This window comes from Mixophyes fleayi, chromosome 10 (genome assembly GCF_038048845.1).
Source record: "Mixophyes fleayi isolate aMixFle1 chromosome 10, aMixFle1.hap1, whole genome shotgun sequence".
NCBI classification, from domain to species: domain Eukaryota; kingdom Metazoa; phylum Chordata; class Amphibia; order Anura; family Limnodynastidae; genus Mixophyes; species Mixophyes fleayi.
Window position 1 is genome coordinate 66,547,905 of NC_134411.1, and position 27,682 is coordinate 66,575,586.

General features: G+C 34.6%; 6 non-coding genes across 6 annotated transcripts; all 6 read right to left on the minus strand.

Moving 5' to 3' along the window:
- Positions 1 to 260: 260 nt before the first annotated feature.
- On the minus strand, positions 261 to 332 carry TRNAD-GUC (transfer RNA aspartic acid (anticodon GUC)). Its single transcript has one exon. It is a non-coding gene; the product is annotated as a tRNA-Asp (tRNA).
- A 3,700-nt stretch (positions 333 to 4,032) lies between these two features.
- Positions 4,033 to 4,104, minus strand: TRNAD-GUC (transfer RNA aspartic acid (anticodon GUC)). The gene has a single exon. It is a non-coding gene; the product is annotated as a tRNA-Asp (tRNA).
- A 5,589-nt stretch (positions 4,105 to 9,693) lies between these two features.
- TRNAD-GUC (transfer RNA aspartic acid (anticodon GUC)) lies at positions 9,694 to 9,765 on the minus strand. Its single transcript has one exon. It is a non-coding gene; the product is annotated as a tRNA-Asp (tRNA).
- Positions 9,766 to 19,129: 9,364 nt separating this feature from the next.
- TRNAD-GUC (transfer RNA aspartic acid (anticodon GUC)) lies at positions 19,130 to 19,201 on the minus strand. Its single transcript has one exon. It is a non-coding gene; the product is annotated as a tRNA-Asp (tRNA).
- An 870-nt stretch (positions 19,202 to 20,071) lies between these two features.
- On the minus strand, positions 20,072 to 20,143 carry TRNAD-GUC (transfer RNA aspartic acid (anticodon GUC)). Its single transcript has one exon. It is a non-coding gene; the product is annotated as a tRNA-Asp (tRNA).
- Positions 20,144 to 25,614: 5,471 nt separating this feature from the next.
- Positions 25,615 to 25,686, minus strand: TRNAD-GUC (transfer RNA aspartic acid (anticodon GUC)). The gene has a single exon. It is a non-coding gene; the product is annotated as a tRNA-Asp (tRNA).
- Between the last annotated feature and the right edge of the window lie 1,996 nt (positions 25,687 to 27,682).

Genomic DNA, 27,682 nt, shown 5'->3' on the forward strand with positions numbered 1-27,682 from the left:
TTATGTTTTTGGCTAATCTAAAGTGTTTGTTAATCACCTGATAAATTAAATTTTTGGCCAAAATGATTTTTTCTAAATGACTTTAAAAGAAAGTGTACATAACCTATGAATGTGGGCAAAAAAAGGTAAGTTGTATTTAAACTAAGGTTAATGCATAAATATTACTGTCTTTTCCTGCATCACGGCAGGAAATAATCGTAGTAGCATGCAACACTTCCCACAAGTGCTTATGTTACAGAAAAAATAAAAATTGTTAAGGACTCCCCGTCGGGGAATCGAACCCCGGTCTCCCGCGTGACAGGCGGGGATACTCACCACTATACTAACGAGGAATAACTTGACATGTGTTTTTGGGAAAACTCCCTCCAATGGGGAGATTTCAATGCCATCTCTGCCGCTAATCAGAAGATGCACAACTTAAATCAACATTTTGCTGAATGGTACGCTGCTTTGCTTGATGCAAAAGTAAAAAAAAATGTGTAGTTAGCGGGATTGTTGCCAAACAGAGAGAATTGAAAAAAAACATAGACTGCATTATTTACATGACCCTGAGTAAAGAGAGTGTAAGATTAAGCTAAAGCAGTATTTTCCTGGCACAGTATATATTTGCCCACTGTTTTTTGGGTTTTCGTCAGGAGACACTCCTGTACAGTCATGCATGGATAATCTGCTACACTACAATATGACTCGAAGGACATTTTATGAAATTAATGCTCCAAAACATTTCAAAAAGATGTTTCTTATCCCTTTCAAGAAATATATTTAGCTATATTTTCCTGCATATTGTTATCCCTTTTTATGCATAATAATGGCTTGCTTTAATTCTGTTACCTTTTGCCATTAACACTGATTAAATATGCCCTGCTAAATGACGTAAAACAACTGACATAAAATATTTTGTCACAGAGGACAATAGTATATGTTTTCTAAAATTGGGAATTTTTTATGTTTTTGGCTAATCTAAAGTGTTTGTTAATCACCTGATAAATTAAATTTTTGGCCAAAATGATTTTTTCTAAATGACTTTAAAAGAAAGTGTACATAAACTATGAATGTGGGCAAAAAAGGTAAGTTGTATTTAAACTAAGGTTAATGCATAAATATTACTGTCTTTTCCTGCATCACGGCAGGAAATAATCGTACTAGTATGCAACACTTCCCACAAGTGCTTATGTTACAGAAAAAATAAAAAATGTTAAGGACTCACCTTCAGGGAATTGAACCCCGGTCTACCGCGTGACAGGTGGGGATACTCACCACTATACTAACGAGGAATAACTTGACATGTGTTTTTGGGAAAACTCCCTCCAATGGGGAGATTTCAATGCCATCACTGCCGCTAATCAGAAGATGCACAACTTAAATCAACATTTTGCTGAATGGTACGCTGCTTTGCTTGATGCAAAAGTAAAAAAAAATGTGTAGTTAGCGGGATTGTTGCCAAACAGAGAGAATTGAAAAAAAAACATAGACTGCATTATTTACATGACCCTGAGTAAAGAGAGTGTAAGATTAAGCTAAAGCAGTATTTTCCTGGCACAGTATATATTTGCCCACTGTTTTTTGGGTTTTCGTCAGGAGACACTCCTGTACAGTCATGCATGGATAATCTGCTACACTACAATATGACTCGAAGGACATTTTATGAAATTAATGCTCCAAAACATTTAAAAAGATGTTTCTTATCCCTTTCAAGAAATATATTTAGCTATATTTTCCTGCATATTGTTATCCCTTTTTATGCATAATAATGGCTTGCTTTAATTCTGTTACCTTTTGCCATTAACACTGATTAAATATGCCCTGCTAAATGACGTAAAACAACTGACATAAAATATTTTGTCACAGAGGACAATAGTATATGTTTTCTAAAATTGGGAATTTTTAATGTTTTTGGCTAATCTAAAGTGTTTGTTAATCACCTGATAAATTAAATTTTTGGCCAAAATGATTTTTTCTAAATGACTTTAAAAGAAAGTGTACATAAACTATGAATGTGGGCAAAAAAGGTAAGTTGTATTTAAACTAAGGTTAATGCATAAATATTACTGTCTTTTCCTGCATCACGGCAGGAAATAATCGTACTAGCATGCAACACTTCCCACAAGTGCTTATGTTACAGAAAAAATAAAAAATGTTAAGGACTCACCTTCGGGGAATCGAACCCCGGTCTACCGCGTGACAGGTGGGGATACTCACCACTATACTAACGAGGAATAACTTGACATGTGTTTTTGGGAAAACTCCCTCCAATGGGGAGATTTCAATGCCATCACTGCCGCTAATCAGAAGATGCACAACTTAAATCAACATTTTGCTGAATGGTACGCTGCTTTGCTTGATGCAAAAGTAAAAAAAAATGTGTAGTTAGCGGGATTGTTGCCAAACAGAGAGAATTGAAAAAAAAACATAGACTGCATTATTTACATGACCCTGAGTAAAGAGAGTGTAAGATTAAGCTAAAGCAGTATTTTCCTGGCACAGTATATATTTGCCCACTGTTTTTTGGGTTTTCGTCAGGAGACACTCCTGTACAGTCATGCATGGATAATCTGCTACACTACAATATGACTCGAAGGACATTTTATGAAATTAATGCTCCAAAACATTTAAAAAGATGTTTCTTATCCCTTTCAAGAAATATATTTAGCTATATTTTCCTGCATATTGTTATCCCTTTTTATGCATAATAATGGCTTGCTTTAATTCTGTTACCTTTTGCCATTAACACTGATTAAATATGCCCTGCTAAATGACGTAAAACAACTGACATAAAATATTTTGTCACAGAGGACAATAGTATATGTTTTCTAAAATTGGGAATTTTTAATGTTTTTGGCTAATCTAAAGTGTTTGTTAATCACCTGATAAATTAAATTTTTGGCCAAAATGATTTTTTCTAAATGACTTTAAAAGAAAGTGTACATAAACTATGAATGTGGGCAAAAAAGGTAAGTTGTATTTAAACTAAGGTTAATGCATAAATATTACTGTCTTTTCCTGCATCACGGCAGGAAATAATCGTACTAGCATGCAACACTTCCCACAAGTGCTTATGTTACAGAAAAAATAAAAAATGTTAAGGACTCCCCGTCGGGGAATCGAACCCTGATCTCCCGCGTGACAGGCGGGGATACTCACCACTATACTAACGAGGAATAACTTGACATGTGATTTTGGGAAAACTCCCTCCAATGGGGAGATTTCAATGCCATCACTGCCGCTAATCAGAAGATGCACAACTTAAATCAACATTTTGCTGAATGGTACGCTGCTTTGCTTGATGCAAAAGTAAAAAAAAATGTGTAGTTAGCGGGATTGTTGCCAAACAGAGAGAATTGAAAAAAAAACATAGACTTCATTATTTACATGACCCTGAGTAAAGAGAGTGTAAGATTAAGCTAAAGCAGTATTTTCCTGGCACAGTATATATTTGCCCACTGTTTTTTGGTTTTTTTTGTCAGGAGACACTCCTGTACAGTCATGCATGGATAATCTGCTACACTACAATATGACTCGAAGGACATTTTATGAAATTAATGCTCCAAAACATTTCAAAAAGATGTTTCTTATCCCTTTCAAGAAATATATTTAGCTATATTTTCCTGCATATTTTTATCCCTTTTTATGCATAATAATGGCTTGCTTTAATTCTGTTACCTTTTGCCATTAACACTCATTAAAAATGCCCTGCTAAATGACGTAAAACAACTGACACAAAATATTGTGGCACAGAGGACAATAGTATATGTTTTCTAAAATTGGGAATTTTTTATGTTTTTGGCTAATCTAAAGTGTTTGTTAATCACCTGATAAATTAAATTTTTGGCCAAAATGATTTTTTCTAAATGACTTTAAAAGAAAGTGTACATAACCTATGAATGTGGGCAAAAAAAGGTAAGTTGTATTTAAACTAAGGTTAATGCATAAATATTACTGTCTTTTCCTGCATCACGGCAGGAAATAATCGTAGTAGCATGCAACACTTCCCACAAGTGCTTATGTTACAGAAAAAATAAAAATTGTTAAGGACTCCCCGTCGGGGAATCGAACCCCGGTCTCCCGCGTGACAGGCGGGGATACTCACCACTATACTAACGAGGAATAACTTGACATCTGTTTTTGGGAAAACTCCCTCCAATGGGGAGATTTCAATGCCATCTCTGCCGCTAATCAGAAGATGCACAACTTAAATCAACATTTTGCTGAATGGTACGCTGCTTTGCTTGATGCAAAAGTAAAAAAAAATGTGTAGTTAGCGGGATTGTTGCCAAACAGAGAGAATTGAAAAAAAACATAGACTGCATTATTTACATGACCCTGAGTAAAGAGAGTGTAAGATTAAGCTAAAGCAGTATTTTCCTGGCACAGTATATATTTGCCCACTGTTTTTTGGGTTTTCGTCAGGAGACACTCCTGTACAGTCATGCATGGATAATCTGCTACACTACAATATGACTCGAAGGACATTTTATGAAATTAATGCTCCAAAACATTTCAAAAAGATGTTTCTTATCCCTTTCAAGAAATATATTTAGCTATATTTTCCTGCATATTGTTATCCCTTTTTATGCATAATAATGGCTTGCTTTAATTCTGTTACCTTTTGCCATTAACACTGATTAAATATGCCCTGCTAAATGACGTAAAACAACTGACATAAAATATTTTGTCACAGAGGACAATAGTATATGTTTTCTAAAATTGGGAATTTTTAATGTTTTTGGCTAATCTAAAGTGTTTGTTAATCACCTGATAAATTAAATTTTTGGCGAAAATGATTTTTTCTAAATGACTTTAAAAGAAAGTGTACATAAACTATGAATGTGGGCAAAAAAGGTAAGTTGTATTTAAACTAAGGTTAATGCATAAATATTACTGTCTTTTCCTGCATCACGGCAGGAAATAATCGTACTAGCATGCAACACTTCCCACAAGTGCTTATGTTACAGAAAAAATAAAAAATGTTAAGGACTCACCTTCGGGGAATCGAACCCCGGTCTACCGCGTGACAGGTGGGGAAACTCACCACTATACTAACGAGGAATAACTTGACATGTGCATTTGGGAAAACTCCCTCCAATGGGGAGATTTCAATGCCATCACTGCCGCTAATCAGAAGATGCACAACTTAAATCAACATTTTGCTGAATGGTACGCTGCTTTGCTTGATGCAAAAGTAAAAAAAAATGTGTAGTTAGCGGGGTTGTTGCCAAACAGAGAGAATTGAAAAAAAACATAGACTGCATTATTTACGTGACCCTGAGTAAAGAGAGTGTGAGATTAAGCTAAAGCAGTATTTTCCTGGCACAGTATATATTTGCCCACTGTTTTTTGGGTTTTTTTGTCAGGAGACACTCCTGTACAGTCATGCATGGATAATCTGCTACACTACAATATGACTCGAAGGACATTTTATGAAATTAATGCTCCAAAACATTTGAAAAAGATGTTTCTTATCCCTTTCAAGAAATATATTTAGCTATATTTTCCTGCATATTTTTATCCCTTTTTATGCATAATAATGGCTTGCTTTAATTCTGTTACCTTTTGCCATTAACACTCATTAAAAATGCCCTGCTAAATGACGTAAAACAACTGACACAAAATATTGTGGCACAGAGGACAATAGTATATGTTTTCTAAAATTGGGAATTTTTTATGTTTTTGACTAATCTAAAGTGTTTGTTAATCACCTGATAAATTAAATTTTTGGCCAAATTGATTTTTTCTAAATGACTTTAAAAGAAAGTGAACATAAAGTATGAATGTGGGCAAAAAAGGTAAGTTGTATTTAAACTAAGGTTAATGCATAAATATTACTGTCTTTTCCTGCATCACGGCAGGAAATAATCGTACTAGCATGCAACACTTCCCACAAGTGCTTATGTTACAGAAAAAATAAAATATGTTAAGGACTCCCCGTCGGGGAATCGAACCCTGATCTCCCACGTGACAGGCGGGGATACTCACCACTATACTAACAAGGAATAACTTGACATGTGCTTTTGGGAAAACTCCCTCCAATGGGGAGATTTCAATGCCATCACTGCCGCTAATCAGAAGATGCACAACTTAAATCAACATTTTGCTGAATGGTACGCTGCTTTGCTTGATGCAAAAGTAAAAAAAAATGTGTAGTTAGCGGGATTGTTGCCAAACAGAGAGAACTGAAAAAAAACATAGACTGCATTATTTACATGACCCTGAGTAAAGAGAGTGTAAGATTAAGCTAAAGCAGTATTTTCCTGGCACAGTATATATTTGCCCACTGTTTTTTGGGTTTTCGTCAGGAGACACTCCTGTACAGTCATGCATGGATAATCTGCTACACTACAATATGACTCAAAGGACATTTTATGAAATTAATGCTCCAAAACATTTCAAAAAGATGTTTCTTATCCCTTTCAAGAAATATATTTAGCTATATTTTCCTGCATATTTTTATCCCTTTTTATGCATAATAATGGCTTGCTTTAATTCTGTTACCTTTTGCCATTAACACTCATTAAAAATGCCCTGCTAAATGACGTAAAACAACTGACACAAAATATTGTGGCACAGAGGACAATAGTATATGTTTTCTAAAATTAGGAATTTTTTATGTTTTTGGCTAATCTAAAGTGTTTGTTAATCACCTGATAAATTAAATTTTTGGCCAAAATGATTTTTTCTAAATGACTTTAAAAGAAAGTGTACATAAACTATGAATGTGGGCAAAAAAGGTAAGTTGTATTTAAACTAAGGTTAATGCATAAATATTACTGTCTTTTCCTGCATCACGGCAGGAAATAATCGTACTAGCATGCAACACTTCCCACAAGTGCTTATGTTACAGAAAAAATAAAAAATGTTAAGGACTCACCTTCGGGGAATCGAACCCCGGTCTACCGCGTGACAGGTGGGGATACTCACCACTATACTAACGAGAAATAACTTGACATGTGTTTTTGGGAAAACTCCCTCCAATGGGGAGATTTCAATGCCATCACTGCCGCTAATCAGAAGATGCACAACTTAAATCAACATTTTGCTGAATGGTACGCTGCTTTGCTTGATGCAAAAGTAAAAAAAAATGTGTAGTTAGCGGGATTGTTGCCAAACAGAGAGAATTGAAAAAAAAACATAGACTGCATTATTTACATGACCCTGAGTAAAGAGAGTGTAAGATTAAGCTAAAGCAGTATTTTCCTGGCACAGTATATATTTGCCCACTGTTTTTTGGGTTTTCGTCAGGAGACACTCCTGTACAGTCATGCATGGATAATCTGCTACACTACAATATGACTCAAAGGACATTTTATGAAATTAATGCTCCAAAACATTTCAAAAAGATGTTTCTTATCCCTTTCAAGAAATATATTTAGCTATATTTTCCTGCATATTGTTATCCCTTTTTATGCATAATAATGGCTTGCTTTAATTCTGTTACCTTTTGCCATTAACACTGATTAAATATGCCCTGCTAAATGACGTAAAACAACTGACATAAAATATTTTGTCACAGAGGACAATAGTATATGTTTTCTAAAATTGGGAATTTTTAATGTTTTTGGCTAATCTAAAGTGTTTGTTAATCACCTGATAAATTAAATTTTTGGCGAAAATGATTTTTTCTAAATGACTTTAAAAGAAAGTGTACATAAACTATGAATGTGGGCAAAAAAGGTAAGTTGTATTTAAACTAAGGTTAATGCATAAATATTACTGTCTTTTCCTGCATCACGGCAGGAAATAATCGTACTAGCATGCAACACTTCCCACAAGTGCTTATGTTACAGAAAAAATAAAAAATGTTAAGGACTCACCTTCGGGGAATCGAACCCCGGTCTACCGCGTGACAGGTGGGGATACTCACCACTATACTAACGAGGAATAACTTGACATGTGCATTTGGGAAAACTCCCTCCAATGGGGAGATTTCAATGCCATCACTGCCGCTAATCAGAAGATGCACAACTTAAATCAACATTTTGCTGAATGGTACGCTGCTTTGCTTGATGCAAAAGTAAAAAAAAATGTGTAGTTAGCGGGGTTGTTGCCAAACAGAGAGAATTGAAAAAAAACATAGACTGCATTATTTACGTGACCCTGAGTAAAGAGAGTGTGAGATTAAGCTAAAGCAGTATTTTCCTGGCACAGTATATATTTGCCCACTGTTTTTTGGGTTTTTTTGTCAGGAGACACTCCTGTACAGTCATGCATGGATAATCTGCTACACTACAATATGACTCGAAGGACATTTTATGAAATTAATGCTCCAAAACATTTGAAAAAGATGTTTCTTATCCCTTTCAAGAAATATATTTAGCTATATTTTCCTGCATATTTTTATCCCTTTTTATGCATAATAATGGCTTGCTTTAATTCTGTTACCTTTTGCCATTAACACTCATTAAAAATGCCCTGCTAAATGACGTAAAACAACTGACACAAAATATTGTGGCACAGAGGACAATAGTATATGTTTTCTAAAATTGGGAATTTTTTATGTTTTTGACTAATCTAAAGTGTTTGTTAATCACCTGATAAATTAAATTTTTGGCCAAAATGATTTTTTCTAAATGACTTTAAAAGAAAGTGAACATAAAGTATGAATGTGGGCAAAAAAGGTAAGTTGTATTTAAACTAAGGTTAATGCATAAATATTACTGTCTTTTCCTGCATCACGGCAGGAAATAATCGTACTAGCATGCAACACTTCCCACAAGTGCTTATGTTACAGAAAAAATAAAATATGTTAAGGACTCCCCGTTGGGGAATCGAACCCTGATCTCCCGCGTGACAGGCAGGGATACTCACCACTATACTAACAAGGAATAACTTGACATGTGCTTTTGGGAAAACTCCCTCCAATGGGGAGATTTCAATGCCATCACTGCCGCTAATCAGAAGATGCACAACTTAAATCAACATTTTGCTGAATGGTACGCTGCTTTGCTTGATGCAAAAGTAAAAAAAAATGTGTAGTTAGCGGGATTGTTGCCAAACAGAGAGAATTGAAAAAAAAACATAGACTGCATTATTTACATGACCCTGAGTAAAGAGAGTGTAAGATTAAGCTAAAGCAGTATTTTCCTGGCACAGTATATATTTGCCCACTGTTTTTTGGGTTTTTTTGTCAGGAGACACTCCTGTACAGTCATGCATGGATAATCTGCTACACTACAATATGACTCGAAGGACATTTTATGAAATTAATGCTCCAAAACATTTCAAAAAGATGTTTCTTATCCCTTTCAAGAAATATATTTAGCTATATTTTCCTGCATATTTTTATCCCTTTTTATGCATAATAATGGCTTGCTTTAATTCTGTTACCTTTTGCCATTAACACTCATTAAAAATGCCCTGCTAAATGACGTAAAACAACTGACACAAAATATTGTGGCACAGAGGACAATAGTATATGTTTTCTAAAATTAGGAATTTTTTATGTTTTTGGCTAATCTAAAGTGTTTGTTAATCACCTGATAAATTAAATTTTTGGCCAAAATGATTTTTTCTAAATGACTTTAAAAGAAAGTGTACATAACCTATGAATGTTGGCAAAAAAAGGTAAGTTGTATTTAAACTAAGGTTAATGCATAAATATTACTGTCTTTTCCTGCATCACGGCAGGAAATAATCGTACTAGCATGCAACACTTCCCACAAGTGCTTATGTTACAGAAAAAATAAAAATTGTTAAGGACTCCCCGTCGGGGAATCGAACCCCGGTCTCCCGCGTGACAGGCGGGGATACTCACCACTATACTAACAAGGAATAACTTGACATGTGTTTTTGGGAAAACTCCCTCCAATGGGGAGATTTCAATGCCATCTCTGCCGCTAATCAGAAGATGCACAACTTAAATCAACATTTTGCTGAATGGTACGCTGCTTTGCTTGATGCAAAAGTAAAAAAAAATGTGTAGTTAGCGGGATTGTTGCCAAACAGAGAGAATTGAAAAAAAACATAGACTGCATTATTTACATGACCCTGAGTAAAGAGAGTGTAAGATTAAGCTAAAGCAGTATTTTCCTGGCACAGTATATATTTGCCCACTGTTTTTTGGGTTTTCGTCAGGAGACACTCCTGTACAGTCATGCATGGATAATCTGCTACACTACAATATGACTCGAAGGACATTTTATGAAATTAATGCTCCAAAACATTTCAAAAAGATGTTTCTTATCCCTTTCAAGAAATATATTTAGCTATATTTTCCTGCATATTGTTATCCCTTTTTATGCATAATAATGGCTTGCTTTTATTCTGTTACCTTTTGCCATTAACACTGATTAAATATGCCCTGCTAAATGACGTAAAACAACTGACAAAAAATATTTTGTCACAGAGGACAATAGTATATGTTTTCTAAAATTGGGAATTTTTAATGTTTTTGGCTAATCTAAAGTGTTTGTTAATCACCTGATAAATTAAATTTTTGGCCAAAATGATTTTTTCTAAATGACTTTAAAAGAAAGTGTACATAAACTATGAATGTGGGCAAAAAAGGTAAGTTGTATTTAAACTAAGGTTAATGCATAAATATTACTGTCTTTTCCTGCATCACGGCAGGAAATAATCGTACTAGCATGCAACACTTCCCACAAGTGCTTATGTTACAGAAAAAATAAAAAATGTTAAGGACTCACCTTCGGGGAATCGAACCCCGGTCTACCGCATGACAGGTGGGGATACTCAACACTATACTAACGAGGAATAACTTGACATGTGCATTTGGTAAAACTCCCTCCAATAGGGAGATTTCAATGCCATCACTGCCGCTATTCAGAAGATGCACAACTTAAATCAACATTTTGCTGAATGGTACGCTGCTTTGCTTGATGGAAAAGTAAAAAAAAATGTGTAGTTAGCGGGATTGTTGCCAAACAGAGAGAATTGAAAAAAAACATAGACTGCATTATTTACATGACCCTGAGTAAAGAGAGTGTAAGATTAAGCTAAAGCAGTATTTTCCTGGCACAGTATATATTTGCCCACTGTTTTTTGGTTTTTTTTGTCAGGAGACACTCCTGTACAGTCATGAATGGATAATCTGCTACACTACAATATGACTCGAAGGACATTTTATGAAATTAATGCTCCAAAACATTTCAAAAAGATGTTTCTTATCCCTTTCAAGAAATATATTTAGCTATATTTTCCTGCATATTTTTATCCCTTTTTATGCATAATAATGGCTTGCTTTAATTCTGTTACCTTTTGCCATTAACACTCATTAAAAATGCCCTGCTAAATGACGTAAAACAACTGACACAAAATATTGTGGCACAGAGGACAATAGTATATGTTTTCTAAAAAAGGGAATTTTTTATGTTTTTGACTAATCTAAAGTGTTTGTTAATCACCTGATAAATTAAATTTTTGGCCAAATTGATTTTTTCTAAATGACTTTAAAAGAAAGTGAACATAAAGTATGAATGTGGGCAAAAAAGGTAAGTTGTATTTAAACTAAGGTTAATGCATAAATATTACTGTCTTTTCCTGCATTACGGCAGGAAATAATCGTACTAGCATGCAACACTTCCCACAAGTGCTTATGTTACAGAAAAAATAAAAATTGTTAAGGACTCCCCGTTGGGGAATCGAACCCCAGTCTCCCACGTGACAGGCGGGGATACTCACCACTATACTAACGAGGAATAACTTGACATGTGTTTTTGGGAAAACTCCCTCCAATGGGGAGATTTCAATGCCATCTCTGCCGCTAATCAGAAGATGCACAACTTAAATCAACATTTTGCTGAATGGTACGCTGCTTTGCTTGATGCGAAAGTAAAAAAAAATGTGTAGTTAGCGGGATTGTTGCCAAACAGAGAGAATTGAAAAAAAACATAGACTGCATTATTTACATGACCCTGAGTAAAGAGAGTGTAAGATTAAGCTAAAGCAGTATTTTCCTGGCACAGTATATATTTGCCCACTGTTTTTTGGGTTTTCGTCAGGAGACACTCCTGTACAGTCATGCATGGATAATCTGCTACACTACAATATGACTCGAAGGACATTTTATGAAATTAATGCTCCAAAACATTTCAAAAAGATGTTTCTTATCCCTTTCAAGAAATATATTTAGCTATATTTTCCTGCATATTTTTATCCCTTTTTATGCATAATAATGGCTTGCTTTAATTCTATTACCTTTTGCCATTAACACTGATTAAATATGCCCTGCTAAATGACGTAAAACAACTGACATAAAATATTTTGTCACAGAGGACAATAGTATATGTTTTCTAAAATTGGGAATTTTTAATGTTTTTGGCTAATCTAAAGTGTTTGTTAATCACCTGATAAATTAAATTTTTGGCCAAAATGATTTTTTCTAAATGACTTTAAAAGAAAGTGTACATAAACTATGAATGTGGGCAAAAAAGGTAAGTTGTATTTAAACTAAGGTTAATGCATAAATATTACTGTCTTTTCCTGCATCACGGCAGGAAATAATCGTACTAGCATGCAACACTTCCCACAAGTGCTTATGTTACAGAAAAAATAAAATATGTTAAGGACTCCCCGTCGGGGAATCGAACCCTGATCTCCCGCATGACAGGCGGGGATACTCACCACTATACTAACAAGGAATAACTTGACATGTGCTTTTGGGAAAACTCCCTCCAATGGGGAGATTTCAATGCCATCACTGCCGCTAATCAGAAGATGCACAACTTAAATCAACATTTTGCTGAATGGTACGCTGCTTTGCTTGATGCAAAAGTAAAAAAAAATGTGTAGTTAGCGGGATTGTTGCCAAACAGAGAGAATTGAAAAAAAAACATAGACTGCATTATTTACATGACCCTGAGTAAAGAGAGTGTAAGATTAAGCTAAAGCAGTATTTTCCTGGCACAGTATATATTTGCCCACTGTTTTTTGGGTTTTTTTGTCAGGAGACACTCCTGTACAGTCATGCATGGATAATCTGCTACACTACAATATGACTCGAAGGACATTTTATGAAATTAATGCTCCAAAACATTTCAAAAAGATGTTTCTTATCCCTTTCAAGAAATATATTTAGCTATATTTTCCTGCATATTTTTATCCCTTTTTATGCATAATAATGGCTTGCTTTAATTCTGTTACCTTTTGCCATTAACACTCATTAAAAATGCCCTGCTAAATGACGTAAAACAACTGACACAAAATATTGTGGCACAGAGGACAATAGTATATGTTTTCTAAAATTAGGAATTTTTTATGTTTTTGGCTAATCTAAAGTGTTTGTTAATCACCTGATAAATTAAATTTTTGGCCAAAATGATTTTTTCTAAATGACTTTAAAAGAAAGTGTACATAACCTATGAATGTGGGCAAAAAAGGTAAGTTGTATTTAAACTAAGGTTAATGCATAAATATTACTGTCTTTTCCTGCATCACGGCAGGAAATAATCGTACTAGCATGCAACACTTCCCACAAGTGCTTATGTTACAGAAAAAATAAAAATTGTTAAGGACTCAATGTCGGGGAATCGAACCCCGGTCTCCCGCTTGACAGGCGGGGATACTCACCACTATACTAACGAGGAATAACTTGACATGTGTTTTTGGGAAAACTCCCTCCAATGGGGAGATTTCAATGCCATCTCTGCCGCTAATCAGAAGATGCACAACTTAAATCAACATTTTGCTGAATGGTACGCTGCTTTGCTTGATGCAAAAGTAAAAAAAAATGTGTAGTTAGCGGGATTGTTGCCAAACAGAGAGAATTGAAAAAAAACATAGACTGCATTATTTACATGACCCTGAGTAAAGAGAGTGTAAGATTAAGCTAAAGCAGTATTTTCCTGGCACAGTATATATTTGCCCACTGTTTTTTGGGTTTTCGTCAGGAGACACTCCTGTACAGTCATGCATGGATAATCTGCTACACTACAATATGACTCGAAGGACATTTTATGAAATTAATGCTCCAAAACATTTCAAAAAGATGTTTCTTATCCCTTTCAAGAAATATATTTAGCTATATTTTCCTGCATATTGTTATCCCTTTTTATGCATAATAATGGCTTGCTTTAATTCTGTTACCTTTTGCCATTAACACTGATTAAATATGCCCTGCTAAATGACGTAAAACAACTGACAAAAAATATTTTGTCACAGAGGACAATAGTATATGTTTTCTAAAATTGGGAATTTTTAATGTTTTTGGCTAATCTAAAGTGTTTGTTAATCACCTGATAAATTAAATTTTTGGCCAAAATGATTTTTTCTAAATGACTTTAAAAGAAAGTGTACATAAACTATGAATGTGGGCAAAAAAGGTAAGTTGTATTTAAACTAAGGTTAATGCATAAATATTACTGTCTTTTCCTGCATCACGGCAGGAAATAATCGTACTAGCATGCAACACTTCCCACAAGTGCTTATGTTACAGAAAAAATAAAAAATGTTAAGGACTCACCTTCGGGGAATCGAACCCCGGTCTACCGCATGACAGGTGGGGATACTCAACACTATACTAACGAGGAATAACTTGACATGTGCATTTGGTAAAACTCCCTCCAATAGGGAGATTTCAATGCCATCACTGCCGCTAATCAGAAGATGCACAACTTAAATCAACATTTTGCTGAATGGTACGCTGCTTTGCTTGATGGAAAAGTAAAAAAAAATGTGTAGTTAGCGGGATTGTTGCCAAACAGAGAGAATTGAAAAAAAACATAGACTGCATTATTTACATGACCCTGAGTAAAGAGAGTGTAAGATTAAGCTAAAGCAGTATTTTCCTGGCACAGTATATATTTGCCCACTGTTTTTTGTTTTTTTTTGTCAGGAGACACTCCTGTACAGTCATGAATGGATAATCTGCTACACTACAATATGACTCGAAGGACATTTTATGACATTAATGCTCCAAAACATTTCAAAAAGATGTTTCTTATCCCTTTCAAGAAATATATTTAGCTATATTTTCCTGCATATTTTTATCCCTTTTTATGCATAATAATGGCTTGCTTTAATTCTGTTACCTTTTGCCATTAACACTCATTAAAAATGCTCTGCTAAATGACGTAAAACAACTGACACAAAATATTGTGGCACAGAGGACAATAGTATATGTTTTCTAAAAAAGTGAATTTTTTATGTTTTTGACTAATCTAAAGTATTTGTTAATCACCTGATAAATTAAATTTTTGGCCAAATTGATTTTTTCTAAATGACTTTAAAAGAAAGTGAACATAAAGTATGAATGTGGGCAAAAAAGGTAAGTTGTATTTAAACTAAGGTTAATGCATAAATATTACTGTCTTTTCCTGCATTACGGCAGGAAATAATCGTACTAGCATGCAACACTTCCCACAAGTGCTTATGTTACAGAAAAAATAAAAATTGTTAAGGACTCCCCGTCGGGGAATCGAACCCCAGTCTCCCACGTGACAGGCGGGGATACTCACCACTATACTAACGAGGAATAACTTGACATGTGCATTTGGGAAAACTCCCTCCAATGGAGAGATTTCAATGCCATCACTGCCGCTAATCAGAAGATGCACAACTTAAATCAACATTTTGCTGAATGGTACGCTGCTTTGCTTGATGCAAAAGTAAAAAAAAATGTGTAGTTAGCGGGATTGTTGCGAAACAGAGAGAATTGAAAAAAAACATAGACTGCATTATTTACATGACCCTGAGTAAAGAGAGTGTAAGATTAAGCTAAAGCAGTATTTTCCTGGCACAGTATATATTTGCCCACTGTTTTTTTTTTTTTTTTTGTCAGGAGACACTCCTGTACAGTCATGCATGGATAATCTGCTACACTACAATATGACTCGAAGGACATTTTATGAAATTAATGCTCCAAAACATTTCAAAAAGATGTTTCTTATCCCTTTCAAGAAATATATTTAGCTATATTTTCCTGCATATTTTTATCCCTTTTTATGCATAATAATGGCTTGCTTTAATTCTGTTACCTTTTGCCATTAACACTCATTAAAAATGCCCTGCTAAATGACGTAAAACAACTGACACAAAATATTGTGGCACAGAGGACAATAGTATATGTTTTCTAAAATTGGCAATTTTTTATGTTTTTGACTAATCTAAAGTGTTTGTTAATCACCTGATAAATTAAATTTTTGGCCAAATTGATTTTTTCTAAATGACTTTAAAAGAAAGTGAACATAAAGTATGAATGTGGGCAAAAAAGGTAAGTTGTATTTAAACTAAGGTTAATGCATAAATATTACTGTCTTTTCCTGCATCACGGCAGGAAATAATCGTACTAGCATGCAACACTTCCCACAAGTGCTTATGTTACAGAAAAAATAAAATATGATATGGACTCCCCGTCGGGGAATCGAACCCTGATCTCCCGCGTGACAGGCGGGGATGCTCACCACTATACTAACGAGGAATAACTTGACATGTGCTTTTGGGAAAACTCCCTCCAATGGGGAGATTTCAATGCCATCACTGCCGCTAATCAGAAGATGCACAACTTAAATCAACATTTTGCTGAATGGTACGCTGCTTTGCTTGATGCAAAAGTAAAAAAAAATGTGTAGTTAGCGGGATTGTTGCCAAACAGAGAGAATTGAAAAAAAAACATAGACTGCATTATTTACATGACCCTGAGTAAAGAGAGTGTAAGATTAAGCTAAAGCAGTATTTTCCTGGCACAGTATATATTTGCCCACTGTTTTTTGGTTTTTTTTGTCAGGAGACACTCCTGTACAGTCATGCATGGATAATCTGCTACACTACAATATGACTCGAAGGACATTTTATGAAATTAATGCTCCAAAACATTTCAAAAAGATGTTTCTTATCCCTTTCAAGAAATATATTTAGCTATATTTTCCTGCATATTTTTATCCCTTTTTATGCATAATAATGGCTTGCTTTAATTCTGTTACCTTTTGCCATTAACACTCATTAAAAATGCCCTGCTAAATGACGTAAAACAACTGACACAAAATATTGTGGCACAGAGGACAATAGTATATGTTTTCTAAAATTGGGAATTTTTTATGTTTTTGGCTAATCTAAAGTGTTTGTTAATCACCTGATAAATTAAATTTTTGGCCAAAATGATTTTTTCTAAATGACTTTAAAAGAAAGTGTACATAACCTATGAATGTGGGCAAAAAAAGGTAAGTTGTATTTAAACTAAGGTTAATGCATAAATATTACTGTCTTTTCCTGCATCACGGCAGGAAATAATCGTACTAGCATGCAACACTTCCCACAAGTGCTTATGTTACAGAAAAAATAAAAATTGTTAAGGACTCCCCGTCGGGGAATCGAACCCCGGTCTCCCGCGTGACAGGCGGGGATACTCACCACTATACTAATGAGGAATAACTTGACATGTGTTTTTGGGAAAACTCCCTCCAATGGGGAGATTTCAATGCCATCTCTGCCGCTAATCAGAAGATGCACAACTTAAATAAACATTTTGCTGAATGGTACGCTGCTTTGCTTGATGCAAAAGTAAAAAAAAATGTGTAGTTAGCGGGATTGTTGCCAAACAGAGAGAATTGAAAAAAAACATACACTGCATTATTTACATGACCCTGAGTAAAGAGAGTGTAAGATTAAGCTAAAGCAGTATTTTCCTGGCACAGTATATATTTGCCCACTGTTTTTTGGGTTTTCGTCAGGAGACACTCCTGTACAGTCATGCATGGATAATCTGCTACACTACAATATGACTCGAAGGACATTTTATGAAATTAATGCTCCAAAACATTTCAAAAAGATGTTTCTTATCCCTTTCAAGAAATATATTTAGCTATATTTTCCTGCATATTTTTATCCCTTTTTATGCATAATAATGGCTTGCTTTAATTCTGTTACCTTTTGCCATTAACACTCATTAAAAATGCCCTGCTAAATGACGTAAAACAACTGACACAAAATATTTTGTCACAGAGGACAATAGTATATGTTTTCTAAAATTGGGAATTTTTAATGTTTTTGGCTAATCTAAAGTGTTTGTTAATCACCTGATAAATTAAATTTTTGGCGAAAATGATTTTTTCTAAATGACTTTAAAAGAAAGTGTACATAAACTATGAATGTTGGCAAAAAAAGGTAAGTTGTATTTAAACTAAGGTTAATGCATAAATATTACTGTCTTTTCCTGCATCACGGCAGGAAATAATCGTACTAGCATGCAACACTTCCCACAAGTGCTTATGTTACAGAAAAAATAAAAATTGTTAAGGACTCCCTGTCGGGGAATCGAACCCCGGTCTCCCGCGTGACAGGCGGGGATACTCACCACTATACTAACGAGGAATAACTTGACATGTGTTTTTGGGAAAACTCCCTCCAATGGGGAGATTTCAATGCCATCTCTGCCGCTAATCAGAAGATGCACAACTTAAATCAACATTTTGCTGAATGGTACGCTGCTTTGCTTGATGCAAAAGTAAAAAAAAATGTGTAGTTAGCGGGATTGTTGCCAAACAGAGAGAATTGAAAAAAAACATAGACTGCATTATTTACATGACCCTGAGTAAAGAGAGTGTAAGATTAAGCTAAAGCAGTATTTTCCTGGCACAGTATATATTTGCCCACTGTTTTTTGGGTTTTCGTCAGGAGACACTCCTGTACAGTCATGCATGGATAATCTGCTACACTACAATATGACTCGAAGGACATTTTATGAAATTAATGCTCCAAAACATTTCAAAAAGATGTTTCTTATCCCTTTCAAGAAATATATTTAGCTATATTTTCCTGCATATTTTTATCCCTTTTTATGCATAATAATGGCTTGCTTTAATTCTGTTACCTTTTGCCATTAACACTCATTAAAAATGCCCTGCTAAATGACGTAAAACAACTGACACAAAATATTTTGGCACAGAGGACAATAGTATATGTTTTCTAAAATTGGGAATTTTTAAAGTTTTTGGCTAATCTAAAGTGTTTGTTAATCACCTGATAAATTAAATTTTTGGCCAAAATGATTTTTTCTAAATGACTTTAAAAGAAAGTGTACATAAACTATGAATGTTGGCAAAAAAAGGTAAGTTGTATTTAAACTAAGGTTAATGCATAAATATTACTGTCTTTTCCTGCATCACGGCAGGAAATAATCGTACTAGCATGCAACACTTCCCACAAGTGCTTATGTTACAGAAAAAATAAAAATTGTTAAGGACTCCCCGTCGGGGAATCGAACCCCGGTCTCCCGCGTGACAAGCGGGGATACTCACCACTATACTAACGAGGAATAACTTGACATGTGTTTTTGGGAAAACTCCCTCCAATGGGGAGATTTCAATGCCATCTCTGCCGCTAATCAGAAGATGCACAACTTAAATCAACATTTTGCTGAATGGTAAGCTGCTTTGCTTGATGCAAAAGTAAAAAAAAATGTGTAGTTAGCGGGATTGTGGCCAAACAGAGAGAATTGAAAAAAAACATAGACTGCATTATTTACATGACCCTGAGTAAAGAGAGTGTAAGATTAAGCTAAAGCAGTATTTTCCTGGCACAGTATATATTTGCCCACTGTTTTTTGGGTTTTCGTCAGGAGACACTCCTGTACAGTCATGCATGGATAATCTGCTACACTACAATATGACTCGAAGGACATTTTATGAAATTAATGCTCCAAAACATTTCAAAAAGATGTTTCTTATCCCTTTCAAGAAATATATTTAGCTATATTTTCCTGCATATTTTTATCTCTTTTTATGCATAATAATGGCTTGTTTTAATTCTGTTACCTTTTGCCATTAACACTCATTAAAAATGCCCTGCTAAATGACGTAAAACAACTGACACAAAATATTGTGGCACAGAGGACAATAGTATATGTTTTCTAAAATTAGGAATTTTTTATGTTTTTGGCTAATCTAAAGTGTTTGTTAATCACCTGATAAATTAAATTTTTGGCCAAAATGATTTTTTCTAAATGACTTTAAAAGAAAGTGTGCATAAACTATGAATGTTGGCAAAAAAGGTAAGTTGTATTTAAACTAAGGTTAATGCATAAATATTACTGTCTTTTCCTGCATCACGGCAGGAAATAATCGTACTAGCATGCAACACTTCCCACAAGTGCTTATGTTACAGAAAAAATAAAAATTGTTAAGGACTCCCCATCGGGGAATCGAACCCCGATCTCCCGCGTGACAGGCGGGGATACTCACCACTATACTAACGAGGAATAACTTGACATGAGTTTTTGGGAAAACTCCCTCCAATGGGGAGATTTCAATGCCATCTCTGCCGCTAATCAGAAGATGCACAACTTAAATAAACATTTTGCTGAATGGTAGGCTGCTTTGCTTGATGCAAAAGTAAAAAAAAATGTGTAGTTAGCGGGATTGTTGCCAAACAGAGAGAATTGAAAAAAAACATAGACTGCATTATTTACATGACCCTGAGTAAAGAGAGTGTAAGATTAAGCTAAAGCTGTATTTTCCTGGCACAGTATATATTTGCCCACTGTTTTTTGGGTTTTCGTCAGGAGACACTCCCGTACAGTCATGCATGGATAATCTGCTACACTACAATATGACTCGAAGGACATTTTATGAAATTAATGCTCTAAAACATTTCAAAAAGATGTTTCTTATCCCTTTCAAGAAATATATTTAGATATATTTTCCTGCATATTTTTATCCCTTTTTATGCATAATAATGGCTTGCTTTAATTCTGTTACCTTTTGCCATTAACACTCATTAAAATTGCCCTGCTAAATGACGTAAAACAACTGACACAAAATATTTTGTCACAGAGGACAATAGTATATGTTTTCTAAAATTGGGAATTTTTAATGTTTTTGGCTAATCTAAAGTGTTTGTTAATCACCTGATAAATTAAATTTTTGGCCAAAATGATTTTTTCTAAATGACTTTAAAAGAAAGTGTACATAAACTATGAATGTGGGCAAAAAAGGTAAGTTGTATTTAAACTAAGGTTAATGCATAAATATTACTGTCTTTTCCTGCATCACGGCAGGAAATAATTGTACTAGCATGCAACACCTTTCACAAGTGCTTATGTTACAGAAAAAATAAAAAATGTTAAGGACTCCCCGTTGGGGAATCGAACCCCGGTCTCCCGCGTGACAGGCGGGGATACTCACCACTATACTAACGAGGAATAACTTGACATGTGCTTTTGGGAAAACTCCCTCCAATGGGGAGATTTCAATGCCATCACTGCCGCTAATCAGAAGATGCACAACTTAAATCAACATTTTGCTGAATGGTACGCTGCTTTGCTTGATGCAAAAGTAAAAAAAAATGTGTAGTTAGCGGGATTGTTGCCAAACAGAGAGAATTGAAAAAAAACATACACTGCATTATTTACATGACCCTGAGTAAAGAGAGTGTAAGATTAAGCTAAAGCTGTATTTTCCTGGCACAGTATATATTTGCCCACTGTTTTTTGGGTTTTCGTCAGGAGACACTCCCGTACAGTCATGCATGGATAATCTGCTACACTACAATATGACTCGAAGGACATTTTATGAAATTAATGCTCTAAAACATTTCAAAAAGATGTTTCTTATCCCTTTCAAGAAATATATTTAGATATATTTTCCTGCATATTTTTATCCCTTTTTATGCATAATAATGGCTTGCTTTAATTCTGTTACCTTTTGCCATTAACACTCATTAAAATTGCCCTGCTAAATGACGTAAAACAACTGACACAAAATATTTTGTCACAGAGGACAATAGTATATGTTTTCTAAAATTGGGAATTTTTAATGTTTTTGGCTAATCTAAAGTGTTTGTTAATCACCTGATAAATTTAATTTTTGGCCAAAATTATTTTTTCTAAATGACTTTAAAAGAAAGTGTACATAAACTATGAATGTGGGCAAAAAAGGTAAGTTGTATTTAAACTAAGGTTAATGCATAAATATTACTGTCTTTTCCTGCATCACGGCAGGAAATAATTGTACTAGCATGCAACACCTTTCACAAGTGCTTATGTTACAGAAAAAATAAAAAATGTTAAGGACTCCCCGTTGGGGAATCGAACCCCGGTCTCCCGCGTGACAGGCGGGGATACTCACCACTATACTAACGAGGAATAACTTGACATGTGCTTTTGGGAAAACTCCCTCCAATGGGGAGATTTCAATGCCATCACTGCCGCTAATCAGAAGATGCACAACTTAAATCAACATTTTGCTGAATGGTAAGCTGCTTTGCTTGATGCAAAAGTAAAAAAAAATGTGTAGTTAGCGGGATTGTTGCCAAACAGAGAGAATTGAAAAAAAACATACACTGCATTATTTACATGACCCTGAGTAAAGAGAGTGTAAGATTAAGCTAAAGCAGTATTTTCCTGGCACAGTATATATTTGCCCACTGTTTTTTGGGTTTTCGTCAGGAGACACTACTGTACAGTCATGCATGGATAATCTGCTACACTACAATATGACTCGAAGGACATTTTATGAAATTAATGCTCCAAAACATTTCAAAAAGATGTTTCTTATCCCTTTCAAGAAATATATTTAGCTATATTTTCCTGCATATTGTTATCCCTTTAAAAATGCCCTGCTAAATGACGTAAAACAACTGACACAAAATATTGTGGCACAGAGGACAATAGTATATGTTTTCTAAAATTGGGAATTTTTTATGTTTTTCGCTAATCTAAAGTTTTTGTTAATCACCTGATAAATTAAATTTTTGGCCAAAATGATTTTTTCTAAATGACTTTAAAAGAAAGTGTACATAAACTTTGAATGTGGGCAAAAAAGGTAAGTTGAATTTAAACTAAGGTTAATGCATAAATATTACTGTCTTTTCCTGCATCATGGCAGGAAATAATCGTACTAGCATGCAACACTTCCCACAAGTGCTTATGTTACAGTAAAAAGAAAAAAAGTTAAAAACTCCCCATCGTGGAATCGAACCCCAGTCTCCTGCGTGACAGGCGGGGATAATCACCACTATACTAACGAGGAATAGCTTGACACGTGTGTTTGGGAAAATTCCCTCCAATGGGGAGATTTCAATGCCATCACTGCCGCTAATCAGAAGATGCACAACTTAAATCAACATTTTGCTGAATGGTAAGCTGCTTTGCTTGATGCAAAAGTAAAAAAAAATGTGTAGTTTGCGGGATTGTTGCCAAACAGAGAGAATTGAAAAAAAACATAGACTGCATTATTTACATGACCCTGAGTAAAGAGAGTGTAAGATTAAGCTAATGCAGTATTTTCCTGGCACAGTATATATTTGCCCACTGTTTTTTGGTTTTTTTTGTCAGGAGACACTCCTGTACAGTCATGCATGGATAATCTGCTACACTACAATATGACTCGAAGGACATTTTATGAAATTAATGCTCCAAAACATTTCAAAAAGATGTTTCTTATCCCTTTCAAGAAATATATTTAGCTATATTTTCCTGCATATTGTTATCCCTTTAAAAATGCCCTGCTAAATGACGTAAAACAACTGACACAAAATATTGTGGCACAGAGGACAATAGTATATGTTTTCTAAAATTGGGAATTTTTTATGTTTTTCGCTAATCTAAAGTTTTTGTTAATCACCTGATAAATTAAATTTTTGGCCAAAATGATTTTTTCTAAATGACTTTAAAAGAAAGTGTACATAAACTTTGAATGTGGGCAAAAAAGGTAAGTTGAATTTAAACTAAGGTTAATGCATAAATATTACTGTCTTTTCCTGCATCATGGCAGGAAATAATCGTACTAGCATGCAACACTTCCCATAAGTGCTTATGTTACAGTAAAAAGAAAAAAAAGTTAAAAACTCCCCATCGTGGAATCGAACCCCGGTCTCCTGCGTGACAGGCGGGGATAATCACCACTATACTAACGAGGAATAGCTTGACACGTGTGTTTGGGAAAATTCCCTCCAATGGGGAGATTTCAATGCCATCACTGCCGCTAATCAGAAGATGCACAACTTAAATCAACATTTTGCTGAATGGTAAGCTGCTTTGCTTGATGCAAAAGTAAAAAAAAATGTGTAGTTAGCGGGATTGTTACCAAACAGAGAGAATTGAAAAAAAACATAGACTGCATTATTTACATGACCCTGAGTAAAGAGAGTGTAAGATTAAGCTAAAGCAGTATTTTCCTGGCACAGTATATATTTGCCCACTGTTTTTTGGGTTTTCGTCAGGAGACACTCCTGTACAGTCATGCATGGATAATCTGCTACACTACAATATGACTCGAAGGACATTTTATGAAATTAATGCTCCAAAACATTTCAAAAAGATGTTTCTTATCCCTTTCAAGAAATATATTTAGCTATATTTTCCTGCATATTTTTATCCCTTTTTATGCATAATAATGGCTTGCTTTAATTCTGTTACCTTTTGCCATTAACACTCATTAAAAATGCCCTGCTAAATGACGTAAAACAACTTACACAAAATATTTTGTCACAGAGGACAACAGTATATGTTTTCTAAAATTGGGAATTTTTTATGTTTTTGGCTAATCTAAAGTGTTTGTTAATTACCTGATAAATTAAATTTTTGGCCAAAATGATTTTTTCTAAATGACTTTAAAAGAAAGTGTACATAAACTTTGAATGTGGGCAAAAAAGGTAAGTTGTATTTAAACTAAGGTTAATGCATAAATATTACTGTCTTTTCCTGCATCATGGCAGGAAATAATCGTACTAGCATGCAACACTTCCCATAAGTGCTTATGTTACAGTAAAAAGAAAAAAAGTTAAAAACTCCCCCTCGTGGAATCGAACCCCGGTCTCCTGCGTGACAGGTGGGGATAATCACCACTATACTAACGAGGAATAGCTTGACATGTGTGTTTGGGAAAATTCCCTCCAATGGGGAGATTTCAATGCCATCACTGCCGCTAATCAGAAGATGCACAACTTAAATCAACATTTTGCTGAATGGTAAGCTGCTTTGCTTGATGCAAAAGTAAAAAAAAATGTGTAGTTAGCGGGATTGTTACCAAACAGAGAGAATTGAAAAAAAACATACACTGCATTATTTACATGACCCTGAGTAAAGAGAGTGTAAGATTAAGCTAAAGCAGTATTTTCCTGGCACAGTATATATTTGCCCACAGTTTTTTGGGTTTTCGTCAGGAGACACTCCTGTACAGTCATGCATGGATAATCTGCTACAATACAATATGACTCGAAGTACATTTTATGAAATTAATACTCCAAAACATTTCAAAAAGATGTTTCTTATCCCTTTCAAGAAATATATTTAGCTATATTTTCCTGCATATTTTTATCCCTTTTTATGCATAATAATGGCTTGCTTTAATTCTGTTACCTTTTGCCATTAACACTCATTAAAAATGCCCTGCTAAATGACGTAAAACAACTGACACAAAATATTGTGGCACAGAGGACAATAGTATATGTTTTCTAAAATTGGGAATTTTTAATGTTTTTGGCTAATCTAAAGTGTTTGTTAATCACCTGATAAATTAAATTTTTGGCCAAAATGATTTTTTCTAAATGACTTTAAAAGAAAGTGTACATAAACTATGAATGTGGGCAAAAAAGGTAAGTTGTATTTAAACTAAGGTTAATGCATAAATATTACTGTCTTTTCCTGCATCACGGCAGGAAATAATCGTACTAGCATGCAACACTTCCCACAAGTGCTTATGTTACAGAAAAAATAAAAATTGTTAAGGACTCCCCATCGGGGAATCGAACCCCGATCTCCCGCGTGACAGGCGGGGATACTCACCACTATACTAACGAGGAATAACTTGACATGAGTTTTTGGGAAAACTCTCTCCAATGGGGAGATTTCAATGCCATCTCTGCCGCTAATCAGAAGATGCACAACTTAAATAAACATTTTGCTGAATGGTAGGCTGCTTTGCTTGATGCAAAAGTAAAAAAAAATGTGTAGTTAGCGGGATTGTTGCCAAACAGAGAGAATTGAAAAAAAACATAGACTGCATTATTTACATGACCCTGAGTAAAGAGAGTGTAAGATTAAGCTAAAGCTGTATTTTCCTGGCACAGTATATATTTGCCCACTGTTTTTTGGGTTTTCGTCAGGAGACACTCCCGTACAGTCATGCATGGATAATCTGCTACACTACAATATGACTCGAAGGACATTTTATGAAATTAATGCTCTAAAACATTTCAAAAAGATGTTTCTTATCCCTTTCAAGAAATATATTTAGATATATTTTCCTGCATATTTTTATCCCTTTTTATGCATAATAATGGCTTGCTTTAATTCTGTTACCTTTTGCCATTAACACTCATTAAAATTGCCCTGCTAAATGACGTAAAACAACTGACACAAAATATTTTGTCACAGAGGACAATAGTATATGTTTTCTAAAATTGGGAATTTTTAATGTTTTTGGCTAATCTAAAGTGTTTGTTAATCACCTGATAAATTAAATTTTTGGCCAAAATGATTTTTTCTAAATGACTTTAAAAGAAAGTGTACATAAACTATGAATGTGGGCAAAAAAGGTAAGTTGTATTTAAACTAAGGTTAATGCATAAATATTACTGTCTTTTCCTGCATCACGGCAGGAAATAATTGTACTAGCATGCAACACCTTTCACAAGTGCTTATGTTACAGAAAAAATAAAAAATGTTAAGGACTCCCCGTTGGGGAATCGAACCCCGGTCTCCCGCGTGACAGGCAGGGATACTCACCACTATACTAACGAGGAATAACTTGACATGTGCTTTTGGGAAAACTCCCTCCAATGGGGAGATTTCAATGCCATCACTGCCGCTAATCAGAAGATGCACAACTTAAATCAACATTTTGCTGAATGGTAAGCTGCTTTGCTTGATGCAAAAGTAAAAAAAAATGTGTAGTTAGCGGGATTGTTACCAAACAGAGAGAATTGAAAAAAAACATACACTGCATTATTTACATGACCCTGAGTAAAGAGAGTGTAAGATTAAGCTAAAGCAGTATTTTCCTGGCACAGTATATATTTGCCAGCTGTTTTTCGGGTTTTCGTCAGGAGACACTCCTGTACAGTCATGCATGGATAATCTGCTACACTACAATATGACTCGAAGGACATTTTATGAAATTAATGCTCCAAAACATTTCAAAAAGATGTTTCTTATCCCTTTCAAGAAATATATTTAGCTATATTTTCCTGCATATTTTTATCCCTTTTTATGCATAATAATGGCTTGCTTTAATTCTGTTACCTTTTGCCATTAACACTCATTAAAAATGCCCTGCTAAATGACGTAAAACAACTGACACAAAATATTGTGGCACAGAGGACAATAGTATATGTTTTCTAAAATTGGGAATTTTTTATGTTTTTGGCTAATCTAAAGTGTTTGTTAATCACCTGATAAATTAAATTTTTGGCCAAAATGATTTTTTCTAAATGACTTTAAAAGAAAGTGTACATAAACTATGAATGTGGGCAAAAAAGGTAAGTTGTATTTAAACTAAGGTTAATGCATAAATATTACTGTCTTTTCCTGCATCATGGCAGGAAATAATCGTACTAGCATGCAACACTTCCCACAAGTGCTTATGTTACAGTAAAAAGAAAAAAAGTTAATAACTCCCCATCGGGGAATCTAACCCCGGTCTCCTGCGTGACAGGCGGGGATAATCACCACTATACTAACGAGGAATAGCTTGACACCTGTGTTTGGGAAAATTCCCTCCAATGGGGAGATTTCAATGCCATCACTGCCGCTAATCAGAAGATGCACAACTTAAATCAACATTTTGCTGAATGGTAA